At 42.9% G+C, this 20,557-nt stretch overlaps 1 pseudogene; it reads right to left on the bottom strand.

Moving 5' to 3' along the window:
• Positions 1–20,235: 20,235 nt before the first annotated feature.
• On the bottom strand, positions 20,236–20,353 carry LOC124727872 (annotated as a pseudogene).
• Between the last annotated feature and the right edge of the window lie 204 nt (positions 20,354–20,557).

The raw sequence follows: 20,557 nt of genomic DNA, 5'->3' as shown, positions 1-20,557 counted from the left end.
AGTTACTAATTTTCATGTATTATAGCTTCGTCAGATTACATGTATCATTTCTGCTTTTCAGAGTGCTACGGTAGCTCGAAAATATAGCGCGTTTGTTGCAAGCACGAAGCTTGCAGAGGCAATGAATCTGAAATACATTAGCCTTCGATGAGAAGTCCAGAGATTAGAAGCAATAATTGCTTGTTGCCATATCTGCGGAGGGCAAAATACTGCGTCATTTGCTACTAATCGATGCTCATTGCTCGCTAGACGGGCCGCAGAGTTTGGCCATTAGTTGACATACTGTTTTCAGCAGGGCGGTCCATGTACATCCGTTGGTATTAACCCGAATTCGTTGAATCACTTCATCTACATCTATGTCTGTCTTCTCTAAGTTACTGCAAAGCACATGTTACAGCATGCTTTTTATCGCTGTATTGATTAAACTTCCTCTCATGAGTGGAGCGTGGGGAGAACTAGTATTTAGACGTGTGACTGCACACTGCTGTTCGTCTAATTTTATCTTCACAGCTGACATGGGAGCAGAGGACAGAGGAATATTGTGTTCCGCCCTCAAAGTAGTTCTAGCAGTGTTCTAGAACCTCGCATACTTAAGTAGTGGTGTAACACAGAACATACAATGCTATTAAATGCAATCTGCTAGGTGTTGAAAAATTACTAACCTGGGTGGTCATTCCACTGAATATCCTTGCGCTCGGGTATTTATATGACGTGACACGTCTTGATTCCACTTGTTGAGCTTTAATAGTGTAAAATGAAAATTATTGTTTAACGTTTGTCGATGACGATAAATTGTAGCTATGCTGAAACCATGCATCTCATGACGAAGATGAAGAGAAATCGGACGAGTAATCAGCGACTGATGGTAATGTGGTTCACGACAAAAATCTATGTAGCTAAAAGGGGAATGGAATGGAAAGAGCCAGAGCCAGAAAGGTGCGGGAGACGACCTGCTCATAATATTTTGAGATTTAAGTTACCAGGTCTTAATAGGTCTACGTTGCAGTGCTTATGCTACGAGTCTCCTGCTTTGCACGTGTGGAAACAATTCATTGATGGAGGGAGAGTAGAACAGATTTGGCGATTCACTACGCTGCACGTGAATCAAACCAAGTCACGCGTCAGTTCGTCCAATATTTCGAACTTCTACGGTATAACAAAGGACGAATTGGACTTGTTCATTGCGCTATTGGTACTGAGCTCAATTTACAAATCCAGCTATGAAAACGGTCAATCTCTTTTTTCCTCCGGGTGTAAATGGCTTCCTGTTTTTCGCGCTGACATGTCTTTTCTCCGCTTTGTGGCTACGAAACAAGCACTTCGGTTTGATAACCCAGCTATAAGAGAGGAGAGACGTAGAAACGTCCTTGCTGCTCCAGTTTAGGGAGTTTATTCTAAGTTCGTAGTGCACTGCAAGAAGAGGTATGTAGTCAGTGATCGAACCACTGTGGATGAAACTATTTACTTTCGGGGGACTATGCAGATTCCATGTATATATCCTAAACAAACCGTGGAAGTACGGCACAAAGTTGATGAACTTAGTTCACGCTCGCACCAGATGCATGTTCAGTTCCAGTATTAAGTAGTGTGTAAGCTTAGGGACTGATGATCTTAGCAGTTAAGTCCCATAGGATTTCACACACATTCACATTCACCCAAGCTTTGCTCATAATAACAACTCTAAGAGCAGCAACTGACGACTGGTTTACCTCAATGGAGGCTGTGAATGAGCTTGATAAGAGGGTTGACCTACTTAGGCACCATGCGGAGTTCACTACCACCAAAAAACGACGCTTCAATGATTCACTCTATGGATTCTCCCCATATGGGCAATGTACCTTGTTCGCTTCAAAAATGAAGAGCAACAAGGCTTTGACCATTGTAGCCTCTATGCAATTGATGAAATGGTAAATCTGAAATCAACCTTTTTTACAATGCAACCAAGGGAGGCGTTGGCACTTTGGATCACAAATGCGTAATCTGTTCAACACAAAGATAGAATGAGAGATTACCTCTGTTTATTTACTGGAATACTAAACATTGCCTTGGTAAATAGCTACACTGATCACAGAAGTTTTGTCGCTAACCCAGTAGAAAGAAAGTTCAATTTTACCGAGATTCTCGGGTGCTAACAAACCCATCCTTCACTGAATCACGATGTCACATCTTGGATACGCAAAATACTAAAAATTGAGATTCCTGCTCAAACATTCCGATGGATAAGCTGGAAGAAAGAAAACACTGTCGTCCTTGTCCGCAGCACAGGAAGACAGATCATAAATGTGTCGAAGGCCAAGAGCCTGTTTGTGCGCAAAGCTCAACGAAAATCTACACTTTGGGTAAATGAGACAGATCAAGTTGCACAATGGCAAGTATGAAATGTATGGAGCATTATTTTCTATTTTCATGGTATTTTGTTATTTCGTATAAACTAGATTTTACACTACCATGTTGTTACTAATCTTTATTTGCTTTTGTGATGAAAATTTCTGGCTGAGTACAACTACTAGGATTACGTATTAGTTATGTATGTTATGCCGAAATGTCTTCTAATTTCCTAGTTTGACTTTTCTTGTTCTGGAAGACTGAGCAGAAAGAACACTTTATTGTAGAAGGGTGCAACTACGTTAATTTTATAGTCATTTTATATACTCATGTACCGAGTCATTTCTTGCTATGTGCTATATTCATTGTAGAAATAAGGATGTTGCATTCGAAGAAGTGAGGATTTTTTTTCGATGGTTATTCAAGGAAAAGAAAGATTCTTTAATTTTCGTTGTTATTCAAGAAAAGTTGCAAAATTTTAGAACTGTTTTCGTATAATAATGTTAAAATGAGTTTTCAATAAAAATGTTGGAAGAAACAATGGTGAAAATGTTCTTACATTTATAGTTACGCATTTAAAAGTTAAAAATGTCACTTTTGCAAGTCAAAACAATAGATTTTGCATGAATTGGGGTGGTGGGTCAAGAAGCACCAAGTGTCACCATACACAAGAAATTTCCACGTGTCATGCAAAAAGTTAACATGTGGTGCAAATATTTCCGGCTGTAAATGCTAATACAAAGTCACATTTCTGTGACTAGAAAAACCTAACTGTGGAACTACTGTTGTGTTTGGCTGTTGGTTGTGTGTCTTCATGTTGACGATGGGGAAATGAACAGGATACTAGTTTTATGTAGGAACGATGCCTTATTCCATGAGGAAAGTATTTCGATGGGTACTGATAGATATAACGTTTTCATATCGCCGGAACGTGCATCGTTTTACGCAAGAGAAGGAATGGATGGTAGTCTTCTGCTCCACACCATCCCTAGTGTCTGAATAAAGAAACTAAGAACTTAACCTTTACAGCTTCGACAGCTGTCTCCTACTGCTGTAAAGCGCTGATTGCCGTCCATAACTTCATTAATACAAAGAAATGTTCTAATCTTGACCAACTCCGTCGTTGCTTGTAGATTAAACTTATATTATTTGAACAATGGGGTGATAAACAGCGGCAGATACTGCAGGGAAATTTAAAAAAAAGCACTACTGTAGCGAAACGTATTTCCACAGAAAGGAAGCTACTACTAATTTACCATTAAACAAAGCACTTCTTAATGGAAAGAAGAAATATGTGGTAGGCAGGCTAGCAGAAACCGAGTTGACAGATAAGAACTCCAATGAAGAAATTTTAAAAGGAATTACTAGAGGATAATGTTCAAAAGAGAAAACCGTAATTGTCCAATGTTGTTGCTTCGTGATTACATTTGAGGCAAAAATTCTGGCTAAATAAGGCAGAGGGAGCTGCGGCAGAAAATAATAAACGTTTTCCTGGAAATGTTGTGAAAACTAAAAATTATACTAGAAGAAAGGAAGAGAACGGTATAAATCACAGACGAGTGGTTTCAGTGACGAAACTTAGTTTGTAGAAGAAACATGATTTAATGAGTACAGATAGTTTACTAAACATTTCGGTTCAGTTCTTCCATGAGAACAGGTAAGGATGGTAGGACTGTATCGGGGAATCCCACGTTATCTCAGGCAGTCACTTTTCATCGCGCAGGGCTGCCACTGGCCGCAAGAGCCGACGACGCGCTCGCTCCCCTCTTACCAGCGCCACGACAGATTTGCGGCGGGCAAACACAGCAGACTTAAGATCGGCCTCTCGTCTAACTTGGGCAAGAAGTGCGCTGGCCGCCCATCAAACTTCCAATTACGTCGAGAGGCCTCCACGGCAAACTCTGCGCCAGCGACCGTCCCGGACTTGCCAGCAACTCTGCGCTCGACGAGTGGCCACGTTCGGTCTGTTTAAAACTCTCCGATATAATTAAGACGTTTATGGGAATCGATTGCACGTCGCCCGCTGGTAAAGCAGCGGTCACAAGTGATCGCTCCAGTCCCCTTACTCGTAATCTGACCGATTTTCTCCACTTGAGAACGAAATTTAATCCCACAACAAGATTATCTGAAACGAGCTTGTCGTTACCTAAACATACGAGTATTATGGACTTTGAACTCTTAGCACAACTGCAGACAGGAGGCTAAATTGTTATCATCATCATTGTCACCACCACCACCACCACCACCACCACCATCATAACTATCATCAGCAGCCACTTTACAACCTGCTGGTAATCAGCCGTAAGTATTCGTTTTGATCGAGGATGTTTCCTAATGTCAGCTGGATCATTCAGATATTTTTTTTTTATTTTTTGGCATCCAACAAAAAACATTACTCGTTCATCTACCACCCTTTCACTCTACGTCTCATCCACCGTCAATTCTTTCTCATTCATGCTGTTGTGATTTACGTCCGAAGACTGGTCTGATGTAACTGTTCTCGTAGTCTATCCTGTGCAAGCCTCTTTCTCTCTGCAGGACTACTGTAACCAACATCCGTTTGTGCTGCTTAATGTAGTCAGACTTTGGTCTTCCTCCACGATTCTTATTGCAGTCAGAATTACCCTTTACGCTGCATTCTGTTCCCCGATCCCTGTTTGTCTACCTGATTCTTCTAGTATTTCTCAATAAGCATCTCATTCTCATAGGTACGTAAATAATTTGTTCTGAAATATATACTACTACTACTGCTGCTGCTGTGAAAACAGCAGGTATGAATAAAATCATATATGCAAAATTAATATGTTGATTACATGTCTAGATAATTGCGTGTCTGTTAGTGGCAAATGTCTTTTGGGATGTGCTAAGTAACCAGTCAGTATATAAGGGAAGTTAAATTACATGAGAAAGCAGCAGTCACATTAAGCATTAGGAAACACCGTACACTAAGGATAAATACATTTTGAAAGTTTTTTTTTGTTTTGTTTTCTGTAATGCAGGTGCCACTGATGATGAGCATGTGACCAATACTAGTCCGGCAATAAATAAATAATAAATCATTCCTTACGAGGCAGCGTACGTCAGTATATTCCATCGCTTACTGAGCAACCCTGTTTCTCAGTGGTTTGCCCATTCAGTGTATTACACATTTGTAAACAGACTGGTAATACAATCTTTTGCAAACAAATCAGAACCGTAGTTTTGGAGACGTCGTTTAATTTACCAAAAGTACTCCACAAAATTTCTCATACTGGAGTTTTAGATAAAGGAAACTTCATTTTCAGAAGAAAAACTGCGCAAGTAATGACTGTATAATGCGTTCTGGATAAGGGCTTAATCCGGAAACTATTTATGGATAAATTAATTGTTTATTCGACAAAGCTGTGGCTGTTGTATTATTTCTCATTGTTATATTTCGCACACATATTCCAGTTTGCATTGCGTAATTATTTCTGTAGCGATTGTGGGTTTCTATACTACTGGCCATTAAAATTGCTACACCAAGAAGAAATGCAGATGATAAACGGATATTCATTTGGACAAATATATTATACTAGAACTGACATGTGATTACATTTTCACGCAATTTGGGTGCATAGAGCCTGAGAAATCAGGACCCAGAACAACCACCTCTGGCCGTAATAACGGCCTTGATACGCCTGGGCATTGAGTCAAACAGAGCTTGGCTGGCGTGTACACGTACAGCTGCCCATGCAGCTTCAACACGATACCACACTTCATCAAGAGTAGTGAGTGGCGTATTGTGACGAGCCAGTTGCTCGGCCACCATTAACCAGACGTCTTCAGTTGGTGAGAGATATGGAGAATGTGTGTGGCCAGGGCAGCAGTCGAACATTTTCTGTATCCAGAAAGGCCCGTACAGGACCTGCAACATGCTGAAATGTAGGGTTTTGCAGGGATCGAATGAAGGGTAGAGCCACGGGTCGTAACACATCTGAAATGTAACGTCCACTGTTCAAAGTACCGTCAGTGCGAACAAGAGGTGACCGAGACGTGTAACCAATGGCACCCCATACCATCACTCCGGGTGATACGCCAGTACGGCGACGACGAATACAAGCTTCCAATGTGCGTTCACCTCGATGTCGCCAAACACGGATGCGACCATCATGGTGCTGTAAACAGAACCTAGATTCATCCGAAAAAATGACGTTTTGCCATTCGTGCACCCAGGTTCGTCGTTGAGTACACCATCGCAGGCGCTCCTGTCTGTGATGCAGCGTCAAGGGTAACCGCAGCCATGGTCTCCGAGCTGATAGTCCATGCTGCTGCAAACGTCGTCTGTCTGTTTGTGAAGATGGTTGTCGTCTTGCAAACGTCCCCATCTGTTGACTCAGGGATCGAGACGTGGCTGCACGATCCGTTACAGCCATGTTGATAAGATGCCTGTCATCTCGACTGCTAGTGATTCGAGGCCGTTGGGATCCAGCACGGCGCTCCGTATTACCCTCCTGAACCCACCGATTGCATATTCTGCTAACAGTCATTGGATCTCGACCAACACGAGCAGCAATGTCGAGATACGATAAACCGTAATCCCGATAGGCTGCAATCCGACCTTTATCAAAGTCTGAAACGTGATGGTACGCATTTCTCCTCCTTACACGAGGCATCACAACAACGTTTCACCAGGCAACGCCGGTCAACTGCTGTTTGTGTATGAAAAATCGGTTGGCAAATTTCCTCATGTCAGCACTTTGTAGGTGTCGCCACCGGCGCCAGCCTTGTGTGAATGCTCTGAAAAGCTAATCATTTGCATATCACAGCATGTTCTTCCTGCCGGTTAAATTTCTCGTCTGTAGCACGTCATCTTCGTGGCGTAGCAATTTTAGTGGCCAGTAGTGTACTTCAGAACTTCGGAGCATGTTAAAGTTTGAAGCAAGGGTCTCCTCCGGGTTGAATAATTCTCTCACTAAAACGATCAAAACGTACATATATCGTTGAAACGTCGGGACGTAAAAAAAATTGTAATAGGCAATAAATCGGGGGAAAAGTGTCGTTTCTACATGCGAGGTAGCAAATACACACACACTCACACACACACACACACACACACACACACACACACACACATACGTTAGTTAGCGGCGCTGTAAGGAGCCGGTACAAATGCATGTAGTGGAATATTTCTTCCAACACAGTGAAGACAGTTGGAAACGTAAGGTTTCTAATCACATACTTTTCGCTGACGTAGTGTGTTAAACCCCTCACCATTCCGCCACGTCTTACGCAGTAACGCAGCAGATCGACTGTTTCTAGTTTCCTTGACTACAGATGGTGATTCGTCCGGCGGATGGTAAACTTAGCTCGGGAGACCTCTTGGTGCTACTGGAAAGAAATGCATTGTTTTACGACATCAGACTCTTCCTCCTCGGTACATCTCTCGTCGACAGTAATAACACAGAAAATACGTTACGCTCTACAAGTGCTCATCACAGTAGCCTAGACGCGAAAGTAACATATACGTACTTACGGTACACATCTCGGAAAAAACATGCGAAATGAAACGAAGGAAACTCTTTCCTATTAGGCAACTGAATCTCCCCCTTATTAGCCATTAATCTCATACGGCTTTAGTATTTATTTTAGAGATAGGTACAGCGAAAGGGTACTGTTGTCAACGCTAATAAAAGAAAATTGGGTATGAAGCAGTCAGCAAGTCGAACGTTGGCTTGAATACCGAACTGCTTCATGATACATACTAACACTGAAGGGTGGGAAAAATATCCATACACCTCCGATAGTAGGGATATCTACAGTTTAACGAAGCACTTGGCACATTTAAGGGCCAGGGATGATCGTGTGATCGTAGGACGATCTTGGAAATAAAGCCTGAACCATTGGCTGTATTCTCTGAGAGACGGCCCCTGCCCCACCAACGACTAATTTGGCGAGGAATGGGCGACGGGGGATCGATTCAAATAGTTATTTTACGATCATGTTATGCGCGTTTCGTGCTCTCCCTGTAATGCCGTGGCTGGTCGTCCCGTAAGTCTGCAGCAGATTCCTCATCCCACCCTGTTCTGACTTTGATGACTTATTTCACAACGTCCATTAAAAAGATTACAATATAAACATTTTAATTTACGTCTAGACGTTATTGTTAAGAACGTCAATTGAAACATTTAACAACATCTGTAACCACAGATTTATCAATAACTCCATTATGGTATAATACTATTTTCACGATAGTTATCAGGCGCATATAGTTATCGTCAGCACTTCACACAAGTTGTTTTCCTTCACCATTTTAATGACAAGAGATCCACATAAGACCATGGGTTGAAAAGAAAATTATGGGCAAAAACAACATTATTGATGCGTTGCCTGTAACTCGACCCACAAGTACCATAAACTCGCAGTAAAATTATAAACTATGTGTTATAAACGAATTATAAACAGTCAAATGAGCACCCCGTAGTTGCATAGGTGATAATCGTAGGATCTTCGAAAACATATAATTCATCTAATATTATGCTGTGAAATGAGCACTTCGAGCAAAATGATGAAAGCCACAAATGACGTCATAAACTGCGTGAAAAAAAAACTGCCGCATCATACATGAAGTTATTCTTTCTTCCTTACTGCTGAGACACTCCTACAGTCGAGTCATCTTAGGGAAACCTCTAATACCTGGAAGCGCTTCTGACAGCTTTTAACTGCGAAGAGCAAATTGTTGTAGGCGAAAGCTATAGCGGTCTATAGAGTTATGAAGAGGCGTTGCCATAGAGACGTTTAGAAAAACTGGATACTATACTTGTTAATTTGTACACTATATTTATTTCTGTGTACGACTGTTTCATAATTTCAAAGGTGTATGGGGAATATAGGGAAATGAAATTTTTTTGTCATTGCACTACAAATACAATTAATTTATTGTTTTTGTTTCTAATAGAAAATTGGCAAAATTAATACCCGGGTAACGCAGTGTTTGTCAGTTTTTTAATAATACGAATTAACATCTACATTATAAAAGACATGGAAAGAGAGAAAAAGAGAGGTTAAATTATAAGAGAAAAGAAAGAAAGTACATTATTTTCGAATTATATCGTTTTATACCGAGTTACCCATAAATTATTAGACTGAGAAATGAAGTATGGCTAAGCTTCGTCGGGTACTCTGAACTGTCAGTCCGACAGGAAATTGATATTTGGGATGATGCACGTAATGTGATTTCAGATAGTTTGTGTTGCCGTGTCAGTATGCACTGGCAATATTTGCTCCCTCATTCGCGAGTCATAGTTCCTGACTTTGTGACGAACATATTCCAGCCCTCACGACTGGAAAGAAAACATTATTTAGATTTAAGTTTTATTTTTACTACCTTCGTTTGTTTGGATCCCCGGGCTGCTTACAATAGTAGACCATAAATTCTATGAAGTTGTTATTGCTCTGGTTTGAATTGTACCCCGTCATGATGTTAGGTAAGTACAGCAATTTGAAACTGTCCCATAAAATATATAACAAACGGAAGATAGAGGTTTCAGGGGATTTAGTAAATCACTACAGGAAAATGCCGACATGGTTCCTTTGAAAGTGCACGGCAGATTTCGTTCCCCAGTCATAAAACAATCCGAGCTCGTGTTTCATCTCCAATGACATCGATGTCGGCGGGACGTAAACCCTAATCGTACCTATTCCTTCTGTGACAATCCTTAACTTTCCTGTGTATCCGTATGGACACAAATGAGACAATTGTAGAACAGTTTTGTTCTTCATTCATTATCAGCTTACAGTTCTTTTCGCGTTCACAATTATGCATTCTTGTCAGAGAGTGTTTGAATTCTACATGCATTACTTTAACTCTTCACTGTTAACTCGCATTGTATTAGTGGCAGTCTGTACTGTAGGTAGTGCTTTGACAACAGCAGTGGAACATACTGATGCGAAGTAAGTACTGTTTTATAAAGAACTACTTTGTTTTACCAGGTGAAACTATTTGAGGTCACTATGGAGAGTTTCGTTATAGAGACGCTGTTATTACTCAGTTCACTTTCTGCTTTTGAAGTCAATATTTCGGTTGTGTCCATATGGACACGCTGGGCAGGTACAGAGTCAAAAACGACTTCGTTTCTTTTTCTCTTCTATTTCATAACAGAGGCTCCGCAGAATCTTTACAGCCGTGGTTGACTGTCGGAGGACGTCTTAGACCTCCTGTTTGAGTAGACAAACGCTCCTCTCTGGTTGGCTGAATTTACTTAGCGCTCCCTGATCCTGCACTTGTCATGGATGAGGGTTCAGATGGTGAGAATGAACAGGGAAGCGACAAATGGAATAAGATTGTTTCTAAGCAACATTTGTTTCCTGATGAATGAACGATTATGTGTTTTTGGAGACACTCTTGCGAGCAATTTATGGACGGAAACCAACACGATTTGGATATACCATTTCTCGGTATTTTTTAACATATTTCTTTTATCAAGCAAAATCACCAAATGCAAAACAGCTCAGGAAGAACAATTTGGTAAGTATACTGTCCCACGCATTCAGGTGATACGTGATTTAACACAAGAAATAAAGCAATTATTATTCCATTTCTTCTTTGATAATCTCTCTGCTGGATTTACTGTCATGTCCTTCCATGGAAAGAAGATTATGGAGGAACAGACATTATTAGAGAAAACGAAGTTACCAAATCTTGTCCAATATCTTTCAGAACAAGAGCTAGTTAAAAACAAATGGGAATATACTGAATCTTCACTTCACCGGGATGATGGCGTTATTGTTACAAAATGGGTGGGCAATGCAGCGATTACTGTACCACCTACCTGTGAAGGAGTGGAACCTGTATTATCTGTAACAAGAAACACTGCAAAGGAGAAGAAGACAATTGAAGTACAGCATGTTGAAATTGTTGGGGCTTATGGTAAACAAATGAGGAGAGTGGTTGGAATATATGAAAACATTGTCATGTACAGGGTAAATATTCGCAACAAAAGATGAGATTGGGCTGTACAGTCTTGGCTGACTGACATGCACAGAGGCAACAAAAGTTGTGGGACAGCGATATGCATGTCTACAGATGGCGGTAGTATCGCGTACACAAGGTATATAAGGGCAGGGCAATGGCGGAGCTGTCATTTATACTCGTGTGGTACACGTGAAAAGATTTCCAATATGATTACAGCCGTACGACGGGAATTAACGCCAACACTTTTGCTGTTGTGAATGGCAAAGAGGCAGCATGGTTCAGTATTTCTGCAGAGGACTTCTAGCGACTTGTTCAGTTTATGCCACGTCTGGATGCTTTACTACGCAGGGAAAAAGGGGAACCGAACCGGTATTAGGAGGTATCCAGTGGCTTTTGTCGCTTCTATGTACATGCACGTAAAGCCTGGGAGCTGAAAGAAGAAGAAGAAGAAGAAGAAAAAAAAGAACACGAACTAGGACTACTCAGCTTGAATTCAGGAGAGAAATTGTACAAATTTAGATAGAGAGATATATATGAAATCTGAAAACGTAGCAGACAGACCTTTACCAGTCGTATCTAATTGCGTGTTCCAAGTGATGTCAGATACGATGGTATAAAATACTACATCAAGGAAACTGTGAAAAAGAGAAAGTATGTAAGTTTGTACTGCAAACAGACGCCATCAGCAGTTCGCACAAAATGCGGGAAATGTGACGCAGGATTACGTATACAATATTTTGAAATAACCAGCGAATGTCAGTAAATTAAAGACTACTAAGTAATTTATGTTTAATGCTATTTTGTGTAAAACTGACATGGTGAGACCGTGGCTGTGAACAATTAATGTAGATTGATTCTTACAAAGAAGAAGATAGCAACCAGTGCACTGTACATAATCGTCAGTTTTCGATTTTTATTCTTCCACAGTAGCGAAATATTCTTGGCGTGTTGGTGCCATCGAAAATTCCGCTCAATTTTGTTGCGAAGTTGCAAGATTGTATTTTTGAAATATTGCAAAATATACGCAGCACTTATATGATTTGCGTATCACCATATTGTGCTACGCAACACACACACACACACACACACACACACACACACACACACACACACACACACACACAAACTTCACATGTGGCAAATACGTTTTGGTGTGTGTGTGTGTGTGTGTGTGTGTGTGTGTGTGTGTGTGTGTGTGTGTGTGTGTGTGTGTTGCGTAGCACAATATGGTGATACGCAAATCATATAAGTGCTGCGTATATTTTGCAATATTTCAAAAATACAATCTTGCAACTTCGCAACAAAATTGAGGGGAATTTTCGATGGCACCAACACACCAAGAATATTTCGCTACTGTGGAAGAATAAAAATCGAAAACTGGCGATTATGTAAAGTGCATGTTGTAAATCTTATGAACAGCGGTCTGATGATGAAATTTTCAGTTCGAAACCGATTACGGCGCTATTTACTTGAATAAATAGCAGTGTTAATAGTGGCTGGTTGCTGTTTCTTCTTTGTAAGAATCAACCTACATTAATTTAGGTTTGTTGTTGTAAATTGGTTTGCAAGAATTATTTTGTTCAAATTCTGCCTTATTGGTTTCAAAATCATCTTTATAATAGTATCAGTAATTAAAATTCAGCTTCGCAGAAAATTTTTTAAATACGAATCTAAGTGCCCAATGTGTCCATTTAGACACAGTATATACAGACCCATTAAGACAGAGAAAGATCAAATAATACTTTGCTTCAATTGAGACTATTTGGTTCCAGAGACCTTTCCTAAAAAAAAAATGTCTCTGAGCACTATGGGTCTCAACTGCTGAGGTCATTAGTCCCCTAGAACTTAGAACTAGTTAAACCTAACTAACCTAAGGACATAACAAACATCCATGCCCGAGGCAGGATTCGAACCTGCGACCGTAGCGGTCTTGCGGTTCCAGACTGCAGCGCCTTTAACCTTTTCTAGTCTGAAACATTTAAGATGTATATGTACTGTTCAAACTGAATCTATGGATGAAAATTTGTGTCAAGGCCGGGATTCGAATCGAGGTCTCCTGCTCACAAGGCTGATGCTCTAACCACCACGCCATCTTGCACAATGGCTTTTCACAATTGCTTAGACTACCATAGCACTCCACCTTCCTGAACCCAGATTGCCATTCACATCTTTGCCCACTTGGTATGTGGGAATTTGGACTGAGGAAGAAGGCGTGCTAGGGTAGTGTGTGCACTTTTGCAAAGCCACTGTGCAAGGTGGCGTGGTGGTTAGAGCATCAGCCCCCTGAGTAGGAGACACGGTGCGAATCCTGGCTTTGGTACAAATTTGCATTCGTCATTTCAGTCTGCATATACCTATATATAATAGATTTGTTTCCAATACGTAGATGTATAAGAGGTCAATAAAATGAAAATATTCAAAAATATTCCGTTTTAAAAAATTCTGGCATTCACGGGGAACAGAGAATGCCTACAACGTTTAGAATACAATTGAACAAATCAAGTCTTAGTTGGAGACTTTGTCGTTACAGGTGATGAAAACGCACAGAACAAAGTACAATATTTTGAACATTTTATCCGTACTGAATGTACCCTAACGCTTTTGTTTCCTTTACTGTAGAGTAAATCGGTTGGAGTATTTCTAGGCAAAGGATTTTTACTTTCTTACGTTCCAAAATATAGTGGCTATCTTGCATGAAAACAAGAGTGAATGGTGATTTAAGAAAAAACCATTTCCGTGGAGTTTTTACTTCAGAATCGGTGAGTGAAACACGAAACACTAAGTTACCCCCCTCCCCGATCCCCCCTTACACACACACACACACACACACACACACACACACACACACACACACACACACACGTCGATAGATACTGGAACAAATAAAGCTGTGATGGCAGATCGTGAGTCGTGTCTTTACAGCTCGGTCGGTAAGAGGTATCTCCTTGAAAAACAAGCTCACCGTTTATAGTCCATGACTGACACATAGTTTAATTTATCACGTACATACGATGCTGCACATTCCATATATACACTGAAGCACAAAGAATCTGGTATAGGCATGTAAACAGGCAGAATATGGCGCTGCGATCGGTAACGCCTATACAAGACAAGTGTCTGCACGCAGTTTTTAGACCGGTTACTGCTGCTACAATGGCAGAGGATCAAGATTTAAATGAGTCCGAACGTGTTGTTATAGTCGGCGCACGAGCTATGAGACACAGCATCGCCGAAGTAGCGATGAAGTGGGGATTTTCCCATACGACCATTTCACGTGTGTGCCGTGAATATCAGGAATTCGGAAAAACATCAAATCTCTGACATCGCTGCGGCCGGAAAAAAATCCTGCAAGAACGCGACAAACGACGACTGAAGAGAATCGTTCAACATGACAGAAGTGCAGCCCTTCCACAAATTGCTACAGATTTCAACGCTGGGCCATCAACAAGTGTCAGCGTGTGAACCATTCAATGAAACATCATCGATACGGGCTTCGGAACTGAAGGCCCACTCGTGTACCCTCGATGACTACACGACACAAAGCTTTATACCTCACCTGGTCCTGTCAGTACCGGCATTGGACTCTTGATGACTGGAAGCATGTTGCCTGGTCGGACGAATCTCGTTTCAAATTGTATCGAGCGGATACAGTCTCATGAATCGATAGACCCTTCATGTCAGCAGGAGAATCTTCAGGCTTGGTGAAGGCTCTGTAACGGTGTGGGGCATATGCAATTGGAGTGATATGGGACCCCCGATACGTCTGGATACGACTCTGGCTCTGAGCACTATGGGACTTAACATCTATGGTCATCAGTCCCCTAGAACTTAGAACTACTGAAACCTACCTAACCTAAGGACATCACACAACACCCAGCCATCACGAGGCAGAGAAAATCTCTGACCCTGCCGGGAATCGAACCCGGGAACCCGGGCGTGGGAAGCGAGAACGCTACCGCACGACCACGAGATGCGGGCTGGGATACGACTCTGACAGATGACAAGTACTTAAGCATCCTGTCTGATCACCTGCATCCATTCATGTCCATTGTGTATTCCGACGGACTTGGGCAATTCCAGCAGCAATGTGACACCCCACACATCCGGAATTGCTACAGACTGACTCCAGGAACCGTCTTCTGAGTTTAAACACTTCCACTGGCCATCAAACTCCCCACATGTGAACATTAATGAGCATATCTTGGATGTCTTGCAACGTGCTGCTCAGAAGAGATCTCCACCCCGTCATACTCTTACGGATTTATGGGCAGCCCAGCATGATTCATGGTGTCAGTTGCACTACTTCAGACATTAGTCGGGTCTATGCCATGTCGTATTGCAGCAGTTCTGCGTGCTCGCGGGGGCCCTACACGATAGTAGGCACGTGTGCCAGTTTTTTTGGCTCTTCAGTGTATATACTGTAAAGATAACCTTCTACCCGCTTTCCTGTGTAACCCGAGTATCGAAATAGATTCTCGACCAGAGCTACTCGACCGCTGATATCCGACACCACCGCCGACTACCGCAGAAGGCATATGCGACATGGGCTTGCCTGCTGGTCTGTAGTTCTCAGTAGCATACCTGTGCAAAGCGAGCCGGTCGTTTGCGAAGATAATCATCGAAGGCTGTACTGAGCTGCGTATTATCGACCTTGCCGTGTTTTGTACTTGATACAGACTGCTCCTAGGAAGGACAGATGTCACTTACAGGCATGACTGTGCTCAGGGGTATTGTGTTCGATTCACCGCTCACTCTGGGAACTCTGTCGTTACGGTTTGCTCGGAACTGTCTTGGTTCTCCTTCTGTCGCAGCTTAGTTCTCTTCTCGAGTGACTGGACAGATTATTTCTCCCTGCAGTGTCCGACAGAAAACTAGCTTAGTAGGTAAAATTTTTGCAAGGGACATACGTATGTCCGAAATGAAGGAAAAGCGAATACGACTCAAATATTTAACTGTCGCGGTGATAATGATGCTTCTTATGTATCATACTATGAAAAGTACTCTATGCACATCATGGTCATTGTACAAACTGTATATGCGCAGTACTTTTACGTATACTGGGTAAAATATACTTTGAGTATGACGAATCTTTATACAGTACCCAAATTCATTTTATAATATCTAATTCCCCATTACATTGCTGCAAAATGTAATTTTCTTTTGTTGTTATTGTCGCTTCCCTTACCTTTCCTCCAAATTCTAGCACCCCTTCACCGACCCCTCTCCCGCTCCCGACTTCCCCCCGCCCCCTCCCCCCCCACCCCTGCCACTCACATATTATTTCCAACATTTAGACATTTAGTCTGAATGCTTTCTGTTATTTCCGTTTCACATTTATTTGCTGTTTAGTTAACTTCAGCTATGTCAGAACGGCACTCTCAAAGATGACGTTGGAAGAAATGGCATATTACCTTGAAGATTAAGTGACTGATTTACGTTGTTTTATTTTGAATATCTTTACAATAGAGTAACATGAGCATATCGAACTGCTGTTACCTGATTCGATCAGCCAGCGGTCATACTCAAACTAAATGCGCATGTTGCAAGTGATTTCCATTGCGTTTTACATGAAACTATAAAGTACTGATAGTCGCAGTTTGCGGCATCGTGTAAAGTAAGTCAATAAGATCCGTGTAGATTTTTTTCTTAACGATTCTTTCTGGTTTGTTTTAGGTGCTAAATAATTACCTGAAATGACCACACTTGAAGAGAGAGCCCAAGAAGTGGCGTGGTATGCGGAAACGAAGTCACCCGTTGCTGCCCAAAGAACATGAATTTCAAAAAGTGACAATGGTTCAAATGGCTTTGAGCACTATGGGACTTAACTTCTGAGGTCATCAGTCCCCTAGAACTTAAGCCGGCCGCGGTGGCCGTGCGGTTCTGGCGCTGCAGTCCGGAACCGCGCGACTGCTACGGTCGCAGGTTCGAATCCTGCCTCGGGCATGGGTGTGTGTGATGTCCTTAGGTTAGTTAGGTTTAAGTAATTCTAAGTTCTAGGGGACTTATGACCTAAGATGTTGAGTCCCATAGTGCTCAGAGCCATTTGAACCAACCCTAGAACTTAGAACTACTTAAACCTAACTAACCTAAGGACATTACACACATCCATGCCCGAGGCAGGATTCGAACCTGCGACCGTAGCGATGGCGCGGTTCCAGACTGCAGCGCCTAGAACCATTCGGCCACTTCGGCCGGCGTGCCAGTGGTCGTTAAGATGATTACCGCTTGGTACGATAAGTTCCTAGCCACTGGCAGTGTACACAGACAGACAGTCTCTGGTAGGAAACGAACGTCTAATGATATGGTAGAGGAGATCTGGGATACCTTCCAAGAAGCCCCCATTTTCTATTGAGATGTTGGACCGGAATGGCAAATCCTCGGTTACGCAGGAAATGTTGCTTTCTGCGACGAAACAACCTTCCTCACAAGTGGGAAATGTAATCGGCACAAAATTCTGGGGTTCGGAAAATCAACATAGTTTTCGAGAACATGTCTGAGACAGCGTAAAAATTAATGCGCGGAGTGTGCTTCGTGAAAGACAGCATAGTTGGATCATTTTCCTTCATCCAGCAAACAGTAACAGGAACCTTTTATCTGGACATCTTTGAGCGGTTTGTTTCTTACCCTTCAGCCAAATGTGGTAGTCCACTGGGATGGAGCACTGCCGCACTGTAGTTTTGCTGTAGTAGTTGAGCACCCCTGGTACAGCGATGGATAGGAGGTGGTGGACCAACTAAGTGGTCACTGCAGTCTCCGGACATAGCCCCTGCTGATTTCTCCCTCTCTGTTTATGTGAAAGAATGTATATTTCTCCTGTATGTGATGTCGACGAGCTGTGGACGCAATAGCCTGTATCACCGCAGACACGCTTGTGCGCAAACAGTTTGAGATCGAGTATCGTCTAGGACAGGGGTGTCCAACCGGAGGCCCGTGGTTCGCATGCTGCCCAAATCAAGTATGAATGCGGCTCAAGAAGTTAGCATCTGTGGAATGTTTTCAATCGAACTCCCGTCAGATGATGCTATTCTCTCATTGGTCCATTCCTTTTTTTTTCTTTTTTCTCAGCAGTTATTGTTCGCAGTGGTAAGTATATTATGTGCGACCCAAATATACTCGTCTTTTTCCAATGTGGCCCAGGTCAGCTAAAAGGTTGAGCACCCCTGGTCTAGATATTTTACGGTATACCCCATGTAGAGCTGTATTAATTTTTTGTAAAACACTGAGTTATGTTACATGATACCGTAAAACAGCATGTATCTAAGTGTCATAGTATTTTTTTTAATTGCATTTGGAAATCAGGAAGCTTCCGTGTGTGTACCCTGCATTTCAACATTTGTTGCAAATGTTTCGAAACATTTAGAGTATAGTTGTGTGAGAGTAGAGACACCAATAATAACCAAAAAGAAACCTGGGGCAATTCGGTCGTCGAGTGTGTGGCGAAGCTGGTTCTAGCTACGGCGCTGGCCCCCTGCGAATCGCAACTAATTCACACTGCAGCTCCCTTTGTGTGAGCAAGTAGCGTAATTAACGAGCGGCTCATGCGGGTACCGTTAGCATCTAGAAAATCCCGTCGTGCCGCTGATTGCGAGCAGATTTAAGGTCAGCGCGAGTCCTTCCGCTGCGCCTCCCCTGCTTGCCATTGTTTACTAGCCGCCCTAACTCGGCTGCTGGCCGCCTTGCCTGGACGCGGAGCTTTCAGGCCAGAGCGCTGTGATTAACGGGTCTGCCGCCAGGGGCGCGCTTGACGCTGGCCACATGGCCGCACACCCCACCCTCCCAACCCCCTAATGCGGTTACAGCCACCGCCCACCCCTCCCCCAGGCCGGCCGCACCAGCGGCTCAACTCCAGAGGACCGCGCTCATCCACCTTCCTGCAGCGCATTTAGCTGACGTTTCTCCGACACGCGGGCTGACAGTAGGATTGCAGCACGACGAGTTTTCTTCTGGCTACCTGCTTAATGATGGGCATACGGGCGCCATTACGAGGAAAGCAGGTTTTTGAGTGCCCCACCGAGCGAAGTACCGCAGTGGAGAAGACATTGGGCAATTCTAAATTCAGCAAGCCACCTTACGGCTTGTGGAGAAGGAGAAGAATACTGCTAGTCCCACTATGACTTACCCCTTACCCTGTACCATTCGTAAATGGTGCGTAGGGAATGTGGGTAAAACTCGTTATGAGCTGTAATTTTCTCGTCTCGCTTATTTCGCTAGAAGCATGTGGGAAGAAGTAAAGTGTTACCTGGATCATTTGTCGAACGTAGCTTTCGGAATTTCAGTCTGCCCGTGAGGCCTAATTTCTATTCTGTAGATTAGCCCCTGGAGTTTTTGAGCATCACCCTAACGCTGTCGCGCTTACTACAGGGGCACGCAACGAAACATGCCATACTCCACTGGATACTGTCAATCTCTTCTATGAATCCAATCTGGTAAGGACTCCAGACCCATGAGCAATATTCAGAAATCGGTCGAACAAGAGATATTCAGAGAAAGTATGCGGAACGACGTGTAAGTGGGATGGCCACGTAAAGCTAGATGTACGAGAAGTGTATGCCATACAGGTTAGGTGGAAGAATCTTAAGGGAATATTATTCATTTACGATGAGAAACTCTGGATGTAAAGATACATTTAAATAGGTCATAAAAATTACATATTGCCAACATTACATCAAAGAGAACAGAAGGGCGTGGCGAAAGTTAGGTCTGGCCGATCGCTCGTAGAATCGGTAGATACCAAATGTGACAAGTATGAGCGCGTATTAATAAAAACTAAACTCCTCCCGTACAGGCCACGAAGGCCTAACGGTACCGACCGGCCGCCGTGTCATCCTCAACCCATAGGCGTCACTGGATGCGGATGTGGAGGGGCATGTGGCCAGCACACCGCTCTCCCGGCCGTATGTCAGTTTCCGAGACCGGAGCCACCACTCTCAATCAAGTAGCTCCTCAGTTTGTCTCACAAGGGCTGAGTGCACCCCGCTTGCCAACAGCGCTCGGCAGACCGGATGGTCACCCATCCAAGTGCTAGCCCAGCCCGACAGCGCTTAACTTCGGTGATCCGACGGGAACCGGTGTTACTACTGCGGCAAGGCCGATGGCAGCGGGTATTGATGGTTGATCATAATCAGACGTACGCAAGATCGCAGTATCTACTTTTGCGAAGACCTCACTCAGCGAAAACTAACCAATATGCAGAGATGGCAGTAGGCCTTTTGTGGTGGCAATCATGCCGATATGGGCGTGGAGGGCTCCACCCCGGCCCGGAAGGAATCCGAAGGAGGTTACGGAATGAACGAGTTTGCA

Source organism: Schistocerca piceifrons, chromosome 1, assembly GCF_021461385.2.
Source record: "Schistocerca piceifrons isolate TAMUIC-IGC-003096 chromosome 1, iqSchPice1.1, whole genome shotgun sequence".
Classification (NCBI taxonomy): Eukaryota; Metazoa; Arthropoda; class Insecta; order Orthoptera; family Acrididae; genus Schistocerca; species Schistocerca piceifrons.
This window is presented reverse-complemented; position numbering and strand designations above follow the sequence as displayed.